The 16,500-nt window shown below is 52.1% G+C and overlaps 1 protein-coding gene across 3 annotated transcripts in view; it reads left to right on the top strand.

Moving 5' to 3' along the window:
* Kcnab2 (potassium voltage-gated channel subfamily A regulatory beta subunit 2) overlaps positions 1-16,500 on the top strand; it is an 85,023-nt gene that overhangs the window by 20,376 nt on the left and 48,147 nt on the right. For 2 of the 3 annotated variants that reach the window (XM_028757863.1, XM_028757865.1), the window contains exon 1: positions 7,494-7,670. The exons of the other annotated variant lie outside the window; for it this stretch is intronic. The gene's annotated coding sequence lies outside the window, so the exon portion shown is untranslated. Of the gene's footprint in view, positions 1-7,493; positions 7,671-16,500 lie in introns of those variants that run through there. 3 annotated transcript variants of the gene reach the window in all.

Below are 16,500 nucleotides of genomic sequence, written 5' to 3' on the forward strand. Positions count from 1 at the left end.
GACTGGCCATGTATGCTGCCCCCAGCCACACAGTGCTCAGAGTAGCATGCACGGTGAACGTGATCTATCCGACAACCTTAATTACATCATAGTGGGTGTGGCCTGGCAGTTTAGGGGATTGTTTGGTTAGGTATTTTTGTGGTTTTGAGACAGAGTTTCACTATATAGCCCTGGCTGTACTGGAACTCACTACATAGACCAGGCTGGCCTCAAACTCACAGAGATCCACCTGCTTCTGACTCCCGAGGGCTGGGATGAAAGCTGTACCACCACACCCAGCTTGGTAGATATAGACAGACACTGAAACCCGCAACCAGCAGATGACAGCCCAGTCCAGCCCACTATCATTTGTTTTCTTCAATAAAGTTTTATTGGCACATGGCCACGTTTTTCCTTCACATACAGTCTCTGGTTGCTTTTCTGCCCCAGAAGACTGGCAAACACCAAAACCTTAGAAGTGCTGGAGCTCTGCCCTGGACTGTGGGGTTTTCTACTCTTCTTGCCGGAGGCCTGTGTTTAATTCATTGTGTGTAGGGGTGGCTAACACAAGTACGTATGTGTGGTTGCACATAGAGAGGCCAGGAGCCCCTATCAAGTGTCTTCTTCAGCTGCTGCCCGCTTTATCGTATCATCATCACCACCACCATCATCATCATCATCATCATCATCATCATCATCAGAAACGGTCTCTTGCTGAACATGGAAGCACAACCCAACTTTTTAGCTGGGGATCCAAATTCAAGTCCTTACAGTTTCGTGGCAGGAAACTGACTGAGACACACACACACCCCACTCCGCCCAGCTTCAGAAGTGTTCTGCTCATAGTCCCAGAAACCTAGGGAAGGTTCCATGTACTCATGAGGACTGTGGTTATGGTTGGTGGTGTAGGGCGTGGGATTGAGCGTGCAGGTGTTGTTTCTGGCTTTGGGGATGTCTGCAGCGATCAGCGTTCTCCTGTGAAAAAGCATCCTTGTGTAGGAACGTCCCAGGAGCAGCCTCAGATTCCTCCATACTGAGAAATTGTGCTGCCAGCTCTCATGTCACAGGCGGACAACCTCAACTGTTACAGTAAAGAGGACCCACACACACAGATGCCCCGGATCCCAGCAGGGTCCCCTAGGTTCTCATCTGACAGAACGAGGCCAGGGCTGGGGAGGGACCTCACTTCCGGAGACCCTTTCCCTGCCATGTGCTCATAGCTTGTCAACTTGTAGCTTCTGTGTGCTGTGATAGAACTGCGTCAGACCTTGGATGATGGCGATTTTCCCAGTGTCCTCTGGGGCTACAGGACCACAAGAAAGAAGATGCTTTCAGGAGACCATAGCAGAAACCAGCCCAGCATCTCATGGGCTTTCTGTGGGTTGCCTTCCTTCCAGAGTGAGGTTTTAAATGGGGACAGGCTACATGCTGCCTGTCACGCCACCACTGAAATGGGTCCACCCTTTGGTACTGGATATTAAAGTAGATTAGTGAATCAAATCCCTGGGGAAAGAGGCTATGATCTCCTCCTAAGAAGAGGACACAGTGGGACGCCAAGAATGGCTGTAAAGTCGGCAAGCACTGAAGATTCAGCCGAGCGCACAGGAGTAGCAGAACCAGGTGGCCAAGAATGCACAGAGTCAGGGCCGAGATGTGCCTGTGTCTCTTCTGTCCTCCGTGATCACAGTCAGGGCCAGGAGCTAGATCCCAGAAACCAGGACAGGTATGTGGGGCTAGGAACCAGGAATAACGAGAGTTGGGAGTGTGGGGAGCAGATTAGGAGTCATGATGTCTGCAGGGGAGGCACAGCCCTTCGTGTGTATCTATCTGTATTGTCTTTGTCTCTCTTTGTGTCTGTCTCTTATCTCCCTGTCTCTGTCTATCTCTGTGTGTGTCTCTCTGTCTTTCTGTGTCTCTCTGTCTCTGTCTCTCTCTCTCTCTGTCTCTCTCTCTCTCTCTCTCTCTCTCGTGTGTGTGTGTGTGTGTGTGTGTGTGTGTGTGTGTGTGTATGAGGGTACACACGCATTGCAGGTACACACCATGTTGCGAAGTTCTTACCTGGGGGCCGAGGATCCAAATTCAGGTCCTTGCATTTACACAGCAAGCATCTTATTGTCCGAGCCATTTTCCCAGGCACCCCCTTTCTGGGAAGCCTTTTTCTAGTCTCAGGACCAGGCGTCTACAGATTGTTTCCTGTAACTAACAGATTGTGAAACACCTTAAGCTCGCCGGCGGTCCGCTCTCCGTGACTGAAGATGGCCACTAACTTGCATCGGTCTACATACAGACTTTCAGCTTCGCAGTGCGTTCCGTGAACAGAGTATTCGGTGCGGCACACGGCAGCACTCAGGCTGGCAGTGGGTTTTTTGAGACACACGTGGCTCATTAGTCCGGGACCATCTCATTGCTCTGCCGCCGTTTGGAAGTCACCGACAACAGAAACAGGCACACGGGCTGAGCGTGTCCATCCTCTCCAATCCGTTCATCGAAGCCCCACCTGCAGAGTGAAGAGGCAAGGTGTTGGGGGGAGATCAGGATAAACAGGGCTCTGAGGAGTTGAGGCCCTAGTTGAAACCTGTGTCTTTACAAGAAGCAAAGGCCACCAGAGCTTGCTCTTCCTGTGACAACACAGAACAAAGCATGTCAGGCAGCCACTGAGCCGAGAAGAGTCAACTAGTACCTGATCTTAGCCTTGTAGCCTCAGATTTATGAGAAGGAAATGTCCATTGTATAAGCCTCCTTGTCCCCAATATTTTGTGACGACAGACCAAGACAAGCAAGTGTGGCTGTCATAAAGTTTCACTTACACACATTTGAACTTTATACAATCCATAATAGATGACCCCTCCACCTTGGTGTTCTACCAACCATTTGGAAATGTCAAAGTCAGGTGACTGTTCCGTTTTGGCTCCCGCCAGCAGCACTTTGCCAGCCCCACCCAGGACACCCCACAAAGACACAGCCTCCCCACAAAGTAGCACTGCCCTGAGCACTGGGTGACTGCCATTTTAGAAAGAGGATGGCCTGGGTGTTTATGTCCCAAATCCAGCCATACCAAATGTTGCCTGAGCAGGTGTTCAAGCCCCGAGGCTGGGTTCCTGCTCTGTGCTCACCAGCAAGTACCCTTGGGCACAGGGCACCATCATCCAGCCTGCCTTTAAGGTTTGGGAAGGGCTCAGTGTATCAGCCCACACAAAGCATGTTCCATAGCCTCAGGCCAAAAGAAACGGATTAGCCTACGGCACACGCTCGTGGGGGAGGCTCAGAAGCCCACAGCTTTCTCTCCAAAACAGGGTGGGGAGAGCAATGCCAGATGTCCTCAGATTCAGGAAAGAATGTCACACAGCAGAGGGACCCAATTTGTCATCTGTCTCGAGAGACCCGAGTGGGCCCCGACAGGTGTAGGCACAGAGAAGCCCATTTGAAATGGGCTCACAAAGGACCTTTTGTTAGCCTTTCTGTTATGCAGTGGATAACCTGTATTGGGTCCTGCAGGGCAGGAGATATTGATACCCACCAGTGTGGGGTCTGTGCTAAGGAAGCTGCATCCCCAGAGCTCTGTGCCAGACTCCCAGCACCTCACATTAGAGAGTCCTGTCACAGGAGCCTGGTTCTCCTGGACCGTCTCTGATGTGCACCGTCATCGTGCTGGCCCAGAGGAATGCGAGCTACATCAAACCGGGTTCATCTGCTATTTTCTCCTCAAAAGTATCTAGAACCAGGTTGGGATAGCTAGTCTTGATTGTCAGCTTGACAGCCTGGATGTGCCTCCATCATATCTACCTGTGGTCATGTCTGGGGAGTATCTTCTTGATGGCTAGTTGATGTAGGAGTGGGAGTGACCTGCCTACTGTAGGCCTACTGGACAGATGGGCCTAGGCTGTATAAGGTAGCTGAGCAAGCCAGAGGATGTAAGGTAACATCCTCCGTGGCCTCCCTGCTTGATTCTTCCTTTGGCTTCCCTCAGTACCTGGATAAACCCTTTCCTCCTCAGGTCACCTTCGGTCATGGTGTTTATCACAGAAACCAAACTAGAACACAGGGGGTTGCAGGGGGAGCAGGAGGGAACCACTGTGACAGTGTCACTTAACACTAAAGAGTTTTGGCGGTTCCCAGATCAGCAGGGTACTTATGACATAGGGGGACAGTCCACTGTACCATGGTTCCTCACCTTTTGCATGACACCTCCCATGCTTGGCCCAGCTGGGATACCCCAACATCTGCTGCAGCCATACCAGGAATGTCCCCTTCCATCAGGAACAGATCTTTCCAGAAGCCACCCAGACCAAGACTCAGCTGCAGGCTATGTCCCAGGCCATCCCATACGGGAGATCACAGGCTAGTCCCGTCAGCAGATGTCCCTGCCAGACTGTAGGACTATACAAATGTGTGTTGAGTGTGTGAAGTGTGCTTGCAATTTTGTCATTGTAAGACATATCATATAGCTTGCCGTTGTCAATGTGCAACTCAGTGACGGCCAAGACCTTCATACTAGCAAAGCCATCACCACCGTCCATCTCTGAACCCCCCACCGCTAAACAACACCCTCCGTTTGTCCCTACAACCCCACTCCTGACTCTAAGTATTTCCTATCCTTGGACTAACCCTATGTTGTTGTGGCTGGCTTACAGTCCTCAAGGTGGCAACAAGTGTACATTTTCTTCCCTTTGTAAGGAAGTAGTACTCCTTTCTATGGTTAGGCCACATTTGGCACGCCCACTAATTCATCTTGTTTCCATGTGAACAAGGCTTTCGTGAACAAGAGTATACAAGTACTTCCTTAAGATGCTGCTTTCAATCCAGGGGTGGGAGGATGCCTTCTCCTTGCTGTATAAAATACCCTGACAAGAGTAATTTAAGGGAGAAGGGATTTCTTTGGCTCACAGTTCTAAGGGGACACGGTCCCTCGTGGCGGGCATGATGACACTGCAGGCTATAAAGCACAAAGGCAGGGGTAGGGTGTGGCAGTTCTCACTCAGCCTCACTCAGGAAGCAGAGTGTGAACAGGAAGTGAGGCTGAGCTATACAGGAAGTGAGGCCGAGCTATATACAGCCTTAAGGCCCAATCCCAGTGGCTCTCCCTCTGGCAAGGCTCCACATCCAAAAGATCCCACGGTGTCCTCAACAGCACCATCAACACGTGTGCCCGTGAGGGACACTTATCCATAGGACAGAAATGCGTGCGCGCGTGTTTCTGAGGGGCTCCAGGTTGTTTTCTACAGAGACTAAACATGTTGCGCTCGGCAGCCGTGAACAGGGGTTTGTGTCTCGCTTGCCTGTTACTCTCCGTGGCCATCCTCGTGGACATGAGGCCATAGTTCCTCGTGGTTTGATTTGCATTTCCTGATGTGTGGGTATCGCTCAGCATCTTGTCCACGTTGCCATCCGGGCATCTTTGGAGTAAAGTATCTTCGAGGCCTTTGCCTGTTTTCTGGCCAGGTTATTAAGGCGTCTACATATTGTGAGGACATTAGCCCCTTGTCAGCTGTATGGTTAGCAGGTATCCACCCCCCCAAAACCTTTCTGTGGGTGTCTTTTTACTACTGACAGCATTTTAAGTTGGGTGCTTCTGACCTTCTGACTTTGCCTCTAGTCACCTGCCTTCCTGATTCAAAGTAACTTTCTTGCTTGTTTGAAACAGGGTCTCATGTCGTTTCAGGGTTTCTAGCCTGGAACTCCATAACCCAGGCTGGCCTTGAACTCCTGATCCTCCTGCCTCTACCTCCAGAGTGCTGGGATATAAGGTGTGTAGCACCATACCCAGTTTATGCAGTGCTGGGGATCCAACCCAGGGCTTCCCGGATAGGCAAGGACTCTACCAACTGAGCTATATATGCCCTCTGCTCCAAAACAACTTAATTAACAAGACATGGTAGATAGCTACAGAACCAAGACTGACTCTTTATTAAGATGGACTCACTGTAGCTATGGATGGAATTCACTAGGTAGACCAGGCTGGCCTTGAACTCCCAGAGATCCACCTGCCTCTTCCTCCTTAGGTCTGGAATTAAAAGTATGCACCAGCATGCCTGGCTGAGATTTACTTTTAAGGGCCGGGATCGGAGTGGAGGCCTGAGGCTGCCTTGGTGTGGCCACACAGCTGAGCAGCTGGTGAGGCTTGGGAGTCTGCCTGTGGTATTTGACTTTATCTGTTGCCCCTGAGATCTAGTGCTAGCTACCACAAGTTACTATAGCCCTGGGCACAGCCCATGTTTGCAGACGTCTTCCATACTGGGATCTAGAGGAGCACTGCATGGTAACACACCACAGATTAAAGATCGCCTGTCCAAAGTCAGAGGCCCAAGTGGGGATCCAGGGCAGGGAAAGGTGCTCTGTGTGGAAGACAGAGCCTGATGTGGGCCCGTCCTGCTCTTCCTTGGGTCTGCTGAGTGACCTTGAGTGCTGTTTAATGTCTGTGAGCCTTCATATTCTGTAACGCACAGTACAGAAAGGAGTCCAGGTACATGGACTAGGCTGGGGTCCGTGTGGGGACCCTTTCTTTCTCCCTCCATCTTTCCCCATCATGGGAGCTCTCGGTTTTTTTCTTCTCTCGTCTCCCGCTTGTCCGTGTCCTAACATTTTGGCTTTCTTGCAGAACATTCAAAGGATTTTTCCTTTTCCCTCTCTCTCCCCCATGCATCTCCGAATATTTTCCTTCCCAGGGGCCCTCAGTAGCTCCTCTCCTCCAGTGCGAGAGCCCCAGGAGGTTGCAGAGCCTAGAACTCGTGATAAAGATGAGGACAGTCTCCTGTCTAGAAATTGAATATAAAGGACAGGTTAGGCCTGAGGCTGAAGATTTAGTCCAGTGCAGGTGGCTGGCATCGTGGGAGGACTAAATCTTCTGGGCAATTCCTGTGCTTCTCTTCAGTCAAAGAACATAGGCTTTCCCCTGGCTGCTGGACACCTGGTTGGGCTAAGCTGGGGTCCAACCACTCAGCAGCTGTCCTGAGGGTGTGGCAGGGACTACAGGGCAGCAGGAACCCTTCCCACAGCACCAGGCTCTCCCTATGACCCCCCCCCTCCCTGGGACACCCCTGTCTTCACCTGCAAAGTCACCTGTTTTTTTGTAGGACAGGGAGAAACATCAGAACACAGCTTGAAGTCAGCCAGACCTGGGTTAGATCGATGCCTGAGTCTCCAGGACCCTCAGGACGTCATCTGAAGAGAGGGAGGTGGTTAGCAGAACCTGTCCCAGAGCTGAAGAAGAACTGATAGGAGACAGCCCAACAGGGCTTCCTACAACGCTGGCTCCCTTAAACATCAGAACTCACTAGTTCCAGGTGGGAAGCTGGTCCCTTCCCACCTGGAAAAAGTTTTCAAGAGTTAGAGAGGGTCCATCCCTCCTTCTGGGAGGGCACTGTGGACAGGAAGCAGGGACACAAAGGCCGCCTCTTCAACCCTACTGTGACTCTCTCTTCCCCAAACTCTTGTCCCCTAGGCAGCTAACTATACTGCCCACACACCCAGGGTGGCTGGGCCCTCCCACCAGAGACCACGCCCTGGTGTCCCTTAGGGGCCCCGGTTTGTTAGTCTCTGAGTGTGCAGTTGCCACACATGGGGCCCTGGCGCTTGCTTCACCAACTTCCTGTTGGGCCCGTGGTCCTCCGTGGCATGCAGTTCAGCAGACAGTGACTCAGCCATCCACCCAACATGCGGAACGTGCCTCTTCTGCGGATCCCGGTCCACAGCAGGTACCCAGGGTGCTTTGGGCGTGTGCTTTCCAGGGCTGGTTTCTTTTTCTAGTATGGGGTTGTGCTGGCTCGCTGGGCAAGCCTCGGAGCTACTGAATATCCAGGGTTAGCTTTTGTGCAAATACCTTGCTGCCCCACCCTAGGCTCCTTGTGTTCTCGTGCGGCTTCCTGTCCAATTACCAGGACCCACAGCAACCAAGTACACATAAGGCACAGCCACTGCTCAGACAGTTGGAGGCACGGTGGTGAGGCCTGACTGACACAGCTCCCCACAGATCTCTGCTTTCATCCCTGGGGTGGAAGGGGGGACCCTAGGAGATCAGGGACTCTGCAGGGTGCCTCTGTTCCTTCTCAGAAGTGGCCTTGAGAGCCACCTGCTGAGCTGTGAGTGACTCCTGCTGTCTGTTCTCTCCTCTCTAGGAGGAGTGAGGCCATCTGCCTTGACAATGTAAGAGTTCCCATCCTTTCTGGCTCCCCCTGCCCTTCTTCAGGGAGACTTCAGAGTTCTTCCCTGCCCTACATCCCCATGCAAGGCAGGTGTCACCATGCCAGGGGAGAGGTCAGTGTTGGCAGGGAGCTCCTTGGGGCCTGCCAGGCTGTCTCATTTTCACACATACACACACACATCCTGCAGAGTAAGGGTGCAGGGTGTGGCCACAGTGGGGGAAGGGTGAAGACAAAGCTGTGGGCTTCCCAGTATTTGTAAGACATCCCAGTGCCTTGTGTGCATTGAAGGGAGGACAGGAGAGAGAGGAGGGACTTCCGCCTGGGTACCCAGAGTATCTGTTGCCTCCACAGCCAAGAACACTGGGCCAGGATCCTGTGGCTTGCTCTGAGCCATCAATACCCCAGGGTTCACCTCCCCTGAGTACTACAAAGAGCCTACTGTAGTTTTCAAGAGGTGTGATGGAACAGGGGTAGGGATGAGGAGATTGGGGGGTTGTGGTCAGGAGGCAAGCCTGCTCTCCACAAGCCAGTCCCTGCACCTTAATCCACAACCCAGACTCTACGTGGGACTTGCCCTGAGTTCTGAGAAAGACGCTGGGAGATGAGGAGGGATCCTCCCAGACTCACCAGATGTGGGTGATGCTACAGCCTCAGGGGGATTTCTCCCAGGTTGAGAATACTGAGCCCCGCCCAAGCCCAGGATCTAAATATCCTTCTAGGAGTGGGAGTCTGGTGTGACTAGGGGTCCCCAGCTGCTGACCCAACAAACAGAAGCTGTCCCTGTGTGCAGGGAAGCTCAGTCTGTAGGTGTATGATAGGTGGCTGTGAATCGTCAGGTGTCTGTCATACCGGAGAAGGAATGTGAACATTGTAACATTGTGTTGACCGCAGTGGGATTGTCAGGTGTCTGTCATACGGAGAAGGAGTGTGAACATTGTAACACTGTTGAACATGGTGGGATCCAGCTATCTGTAATTTTTTTTATTATTATTATTATTATTGTAACAGTTGCTTAATGGTGAATTGTCTTCATGGGGCTGGGTTTTTTCCTGTGTGGTGAGATCGGGTTTAAATGTAGCGCTGAGAAGGTTAAGCTGAAGTCCTTAGAGCATGATCTTTCTAAAGGACAGCGAGTTCTCATCTGTGTCCTCTCATACTCCACTTGATGATCTTCTTGTCTCTGTGGTCAGGGACGGCTGTGGTCTGAACCATGTGACAGCCTCGCTTTTGAGTGTCAGATTGTCAGGTTCCTCTACCATCCTCCCTCCCTCCTTCCTCTGCCTTGCTCCTCCAAGTCCTCAGGATTTCTGAGGTATCTTTGTGATGGGAGATGGCTCAGTTGGTGAAGGGCTTACCATGCAAGCTTGAGAATCTGAGTTCAGATCCCCAGCACCCATGTCAAAAATTGAACATGACCATGTGTGCTTGTAGTCCCAGCACGGGACAGAAGGACTTCTGGAGCTTGCTGGTAGGCCAGCCTAGATAGATCAGTGAGCTCCAGTTCAGAGAGGCTCTGTCTCAAAAACTAAGACTGAAAGCGATTGAGTAAGACATCCTGTTGATATCGGCCTAAGACTACCCACACATGAGGTCCTGACCAAGGACCTGTCCCCACACTCCACTCGTTTGTGTGTGTGTCTGTGTGTATGTATGGGTCTCCTCACACCTACACCTCATCTGAGCAGGATCCAGATGGTGCCCATGGGGAGCTGGGCTGTGCTGATGCCAGATCTCAACCCAGGCCCTACAAGCATGCAGGCCCTCTGCCTGTTCCCCACAGGCATAACTGACATCCAAGTGAACCCAACCTTGGGGAGAGTGCTCTCTCTGGCTCACAGGAGGGGAGTGGGCTCCTCTCAGGGCCCCTTCCTCAGCAGAGAGGAAGGGTGTGTCATTCAAGCATGGTGTGCGGCTTCCAGCGGTTACACCTCTTCCTGTCTCTTCAAGAGAGAGGCCTTGTCAGCACCCAGCCTAGAGGGAGGCCCTGGCCGTGCTAGGTTGGCTAGGCAACTGTCCCAGGAGGCCTGTTAGTGTTCTGATGAGACTCCCAACTTTAGAGTGAGGATAAGCAAAATTACGTCAGCGTAGTGAACAGAAGCGTGAGTCTTTACTTCAGGCTAGGCTTTCTGAAAGGCCCCAAACTGTGGCACACCCAGCTGGCACCAGCTTCCTCCCTCCTGTCCCTTCAGGCCATGCGCATTGAGTACAGCCATACACACAGGGCTGTTCAGTCTCTAGGCTACACACAGATGCCTGCTTTGGTAGAGCGGGAACTCTCCTGTCCTCGGGGGAAGATGTTGTTGTGGAAGTGGCTTTTAAGCCGTTCTCCCATGTTCTCACCTGGTATCCATACCTTCAAGTCTCTTCCCCACGTGGCCCAGGTGCCACAGCTTGGCTCTCTCAATCTGTGGGTCTTTGTCAGGTGACAGTAGATAGCACAAAATGCCAATATTCCAAAGGGCTCAGGGAGCAGCCTTTGAATTCTCAGAAAAATTCAGAATCTAGATGGAGTCACAGAGGACCCAAGACCATGTGCTCCATCAAGACACCGTGAGCAGCATGGCCTCTCTGAGAATAGCTAATTGTGATTACAAAATGACTCGTCTCAGCTGGGTGTGGTGGTGCATGCCTTTAATCCCAGCACTTAGAAGGCGGGAGCAGATGAACCTTTGTGAGTTCAAGGCCAGCCTAGTCTTCTTAGTGAGTTCCAGGACAGCCATAGCCAAGGATACAAAGAGAAAGCATGTCTCAAAAAAAAAAAAAGCCTCTTTCTGAGAAAGCAACAAAGAAGAACCTTCAACCTTCAGAGAAAGAAAGAAAGAAAGAAAGAAAGAAAGAAAGAAAGAAAGAAAGAAAGAAAGAAAGATGGCAATGAAGAAGGCAAGGGAGCATGGCCTGGCTGAGGGTGGGCAGATGTGAGCAGGCTCAGTGGCCATGCAAGCCCTGTGACCAGGGAGGAGCTGTGGCTGGCAGCTCTTTAAGAAACACACCAGACACAACCAGGTCCTGTGACCATCACAACACACAAGCCTCCTCAAGGTACCATGGGGAGGCACCTGTATCTTCCCATTCCACTGACTTCAAGGCTGAGGGTTCTACCCAAAGCCACAAGTTCCTGCCATGCAGGGATCCTGGCGGCAGGCCACGGGAGTGTGTGTCCGGTATGTCTTCGGAGGAAGGATATGACCCACTTGAGGCCAGTCCCCCTACACATGTAGCGAGGTGTCTCCGGCATATGTACCCCAGGCAATACCCCATGGCAACACCAAGGGTTCAAAGACAAGTCTCCTTTGGCTGGAATTAGACGCTGTGGTTCTGCCTTAGCCTCTTTGACCAGGGCAAGTCACATGGCTGCACCAGAGAAAAGGTGAGGAGCCTCTGCCGCTGACAGCCAAGTCATTCAGAGTCGAGGGACACCGAGAGACAGGAGGAATTCAGATCAATCACTCGACCTTGTCCTCTCCTCCTGTGCCCGCCTCCTCAGGTGCCAGCTCAGCCAGCAAGGATGTCTGGGTAGCCAGGCTGGTGTCTCCCAGCCAAACAGAAAATCACCTGCTATTCCTCTGCGTCTCTGACCTCAACTCCCAGATCCAGACATGCCCAGATATGGCCTCTCCTGTGGCCTCCTGTCTTAGGCTGCTCATTCAAGGAGCCCTGGGCAGCTCTCAGTGACCATGGACCCCATCTTTAATCTCCCCGAGGTTAAGGGCTCAAAACAGGTCCTTCAACAGCTCGTTCTTTTCACATCCTGGGGTACACAAACCCCCAAATAATATGGTCATTTATCATAAACTTTAATAGAGAGTTTAAGGTCACAGGCCCCATTCTATACACAAAAATCTGAGGCACAGAACCAATAAACTCTCTCCTCTCAGTCTACTGTGACCCAGGGGGTGTGTGTGTGTGTGTGTGTGTGTGTGTGTGTGTGTCTTTGTGTCTGTGTATATCTGTGTCTCTGTGTGTGTCCGTGTGTATCTGTGTCTGTGTGTGTCCGTGTGTATCTGTGTCTGCGTGTATCTGTGTCTCTGTGTGTGTCCGTCCGTGTGTATCTGTGTCTGTGTGTGTGTCTATGTGTGACTGTGTCTGTATCTGTGTCTCTGTGTGTCTGTGTCTGTGTGTATCTATGTGTGTCTGTGTGTGTGTGTGTGTCTGTGTCTGTGTGTATCTGTGTCTATGTGTGACTGTGTCTGTGTGTATCTGTGTCTATGTGTATCTGTGTGCGTCTGTGTGTGTCTATGTGTGTCTTTGTATCTGTGTCTGTGTGTATCTGTGTCTGTGTGTGTCCATGTGTGTATCTGTGTCTGTGTACATCTGTGTGTCTGTGTCTGTGTGTATCTCTGATGAGGTGTTTCTAGATTGGAAGAAACCAGAGAGAAACAGCTAACGCCATCTAAGATCCTCAGCTGGATCCTGGATTTTTCAAACTCAAAACAAGAACTTGGGGAAGAATGGGAATTTGGGCAGAGGCTGCGTAGCGAGTGCTGATTCGTTCTCTTAGACGCGTCTTGAGTCTATGGTTGTGTGAAATGGGATAATGGGGGGATGAAACACCTGTGGGTGAAACTCAGGCCTGAGCTTCTTCAGACGGCCTTGAAAACTCTGCATGTGTGTGTACCCTGTGTGTGGACTGGGGAGGAAGGTGTGTGTGCACGCAAGAGAGGCAGAGTAAACCCTTGCTGCCCAGGATGAAGACTTGGGTATTTATTACTGTTCTGATTTTTCTGAAGTTTGAAAGTTACCAATATAATTTGGGGAGCAGGAAGGCCGGGGCTTGAATGGTGCCTCCTGACCCATCTCCTTCCTGTGCATACTGTTTTTAAAGCTAGGGTTTATCTCTCTGCCTTTTGTCCTCAAAAGGCATCTCTTTGCTTCTGTAAGGACATTTGGGCAGGCCTTGGTAAAAACCCCCAGCTTCGGATTCCTTAAATATAAATCAAATAGTTACCCAAGGTCACACACAGATGTGGGGGTGGGCGGGGACAGTGAGAGCAGTTATTTGTAAACCCATAGGACCCAAACTTTGACCTTCAGCCCGATCATAAGCCAAGATCCCTTCCCCTCTCCGGAGTGGCTTGTGTTGGTGAGCTTTCTAAGCCAGCCTCCAGACTGTGGGGAATGTCCTGCCTCTGCCTGTCCTCAGGTTGGGGGGAGGAGCTAAGTGCCCCTAACCTAGCTCCTATCTGTCCTCCAAACAACAGTGGACGTCAGGGACCTGGGGTATCCATCCCAGCTTTGCCTGGAGAGGGTTGTAAAGTTCTTGAGGGACACTCGGCTCAGCTCTGTCTGCCTCCTTCCGCGATGTGGTACCTGCTGAACACTGCACCAGCCTACTATTCGCGGCCTCTTTGGATGCTGCTTGCATCGGAATTGGCCACTCACGGCCTTATTAGATGTTGTCCGCTTCGGGATTGGCCGCTCGGCAGGTGCAGTTGCTCCTGATTGGACAGCGACAGCTGCAGAGCCGAGAGGGCTCTGCCCGCAATTCTTGCAACCTGAATGCAAAGCAGGGGCTGTGGGAACTCCAGCCAAGCCCCTTCTTTCCCAGAGAAGTGGCAGAGATGGTGGGCAGGGCTGCAGATCCACGGGACTTTTTAAAAGGCAAATTTCTCATGCACTCTGAAGACCAGTGCACCTGCCTAGTGGCCAATCCTGATGTGGCTTTTGGTCTGGAGCCGGGCGGGGCGTCGGGGGGCAACTGGCTCCGAGGGACCTTGATCTCCAGACCAACACTTCTTGGTGTTCCTGAGACCTGCACTCCCCTCTTTCAGGATTATAGTTAATTCCCTTCCCACACCTTCTGGTGCTATGAGTGCCCCTGCTGGACAAAGCAGACATTGCACAACAGAGAAGGTGAACGCTTGATCCTCAAGCAGAGTCTCAACCCTGTCAGGGTCACAGCCGACAGTCACCTTCAGTGCCGCAGGCAGCCCATCTCCCACCCTTTCCATCGGGCTGAGTTACAGCCTTTCACTCATTCAATAACAACTGTCTGTCAAGTGCCAGGCACTGCAGGAACACAGAAGCCAGCCTTCACAGAACCAGCCGAGCTCTTGTGGAAAGAGAAAAGTAGGTGACCCTTAGGTGTGACAGCAGTGACAGGTTCTAGGGGGGAAAGTCACACAGGAAGGGACCAAGTGACGAGCAACCATGGGGAGAAGGTTGGCGGTTTAGGACGAGGTGTGCAGGGACAGCCAGGGTGAGCCTGGCATAGAGGCAAAGCAGGGTACTCAGTAGAACTCTGGAGTCAAAGGTCAGGGACCCATAGGTGGGGGAAGCCTGAGTTGCTGTACAAAATGGGAGCCACCTGCTGGAGGAGGTTAGAGATTCCCCCAGAGCAGACAGGCAGGTCAGAGGTGTCAGCTGCTATCTGCCTTTTACTCTGAATAGAATGGAAGCTGCAAGAGAAATTTGAGCACAGTCGTGGCAGGCTGGAGCCATGGTCCAGGAGAAGCCCCCTGGCGACCTGTGGAAGAGGCTGCTGATGGGATAAAGATAGTCTCCGGTGACCAGTGTGGAAGCCATTGTAAGGCCTGTGGAACAGGGAGGCACCCAGCAGTGGGTGGGGCTGGGGATGAAATGAATCAAAAGACACCCCTCTCCCCCGGGAATCTAGACTAAGCACCTGGAAGACAGGGCCACAGGTGGGACGCCTGAGAGCTCAGGATCTGCCACGTGAGTCTGAGACAGTGTGCCATTTCCTCACCGAGATGCCAGGAAATCTCCGCAGGTGCATAAAGGGGACCACAGACCAGACTGCAGGATGCAGACAGAAACATCTGGTCCCAGGACAGGAGCAGGGTTCAGAGAAGCAGAGCAGTTCAAGGCCAGAGGCTGAGGTGGCAAGGTCCACACAGGCAGCCTAGAGACAGGAACCTCATCCACAGAGGACCGAGAACCTATGAGCACCCCCTTCAGCCAAGGGGATGTGGGCTACATAGTCGTGACCCAACCTAAGGCAGCACCAGACTTTAGCAAGAGTGGCTTTCACAGAGAGGCAAGAACTAGAGTCTGTCCGGGAGGTCCTCCTCAGGAAATGTCCCTGAAGGCAGAGCACTCTCTCATCTCAGAGAAAACTCTGCTTTGACTTTCTTTCCCAGGTGGTAGAGTAGTAATTCCTGTCAGGCTAAAGGTGTCGTTAAGTTGGTAGAAAGCTCATAAGACATGCACAGGCTCTGAGTTTGACCCAGCACCATGGTGGCCGCACCTGTAACACTGGGAGATAGAAGCAGGAGGCTCCGAAATTTAAAACCAGCCTGGGCTACAGGAGACTTTGGAGCCAGCCTGGTCTACATAAGACTCTGAAGCCAGCCTGGGCTACATGAGACTCTGAAACTAGTCATTCATAGTCAAACCTCCCAGGAGCCCCAGGAGAGAAGGCAGATGCCCTGGGTGCAGAGGCTGCCTGTGCTGGTCTGAAGGAGCTGGCTCCTGGAGACATGTTTCCTCAGTGATGGGATAGGAAGCTAGAGGGGCAGAGCCAGGAGGGCCCACTGGAAAGGAGCCAGGACATCGTCCCCTCGAGTACAGGCTTTAGCCTAAAGAACACATAGCAAACTTCTGTAACAGGCCAGGGACTGTTCTAGCCTCTCCTGGTCTCTGTCGCTGGTCTCTGTCGCTATTCTTCAACCCCGCACGAAAGCAGGGCAAACAAACAGGAAATGATCCAATAAAACTTTATTGACAACAATTGTGAGCAGGCTGGAGTTGGCCCTTCAGCTCCAGCTGGAGATCAGGAACTAACCTCCTGCCCAGTGGCATCCCAAACTGAGGTCCCTGGCCCAGAGCATCGGTGATACACAAGGATATTGGAGATGCTGGTTCTTGGCCCCACCCACATCTAAGAATCAAAGACTCTCATCCACCCTTTCAAGGTAAACAGCTTGTCATTCTATAATTCTGTTCATTAGTCATCCCTGAGGCCCATAGCTCTACTGCTGGCAGTCTCAGCAAAACCCAAAGCTAGGAAAGTGTGTGGAGGGGGCTAAGTCCTCTCTCCGCAAGCCCAAGTGAAGACCTCTGTCTCCCATTCTCCTCCACGGCCTGTGGACTGGCACTTTTATTTATATGTCCCTCTTGGATGATCCATGGTGGCCGCTGGGCTCCCAGCAGGCCTGTGTCTGGCCCTCGGCAGCTCATGGTACACTGGAAGTGGCCTCCTTTCTGTCCCTTGCTCATCCAGGCACCGTTTCCGAGTGACACCCTTACGGCTCACACAGGCAGCCTCTAGAGCCTGCCAGCAATGGTGCTAGGCAGTGTTTCCCTCATGAGGGAACTCATGGTGTCCAGTTTTGTAGCGACTCCAGTGAGAGGGTGGGATTCCGTGCGCCTGAGTCACGAGAGAGAGAGAGAGAGAGAGAGAGAGAGAGAGAGAGAGAGAGAGAGA

The sequence above is a fragment of the Grammomys surdaster genome, unplaced genomic scaffold (assembly GCF_004785775.1).
Source record: "Grammomys surdaster isolate TR1022 unplaced genomic scaffold, NIH_TR_1.0 126185, whole genome shotgun sequence".
Taxonomy (NCBI): domain Eukaryota; kingdom Metazoa; phylum Chordata; class Mammalia; order Rodentia; family Muridae; genus Grammomys; species Grammomys surdaster.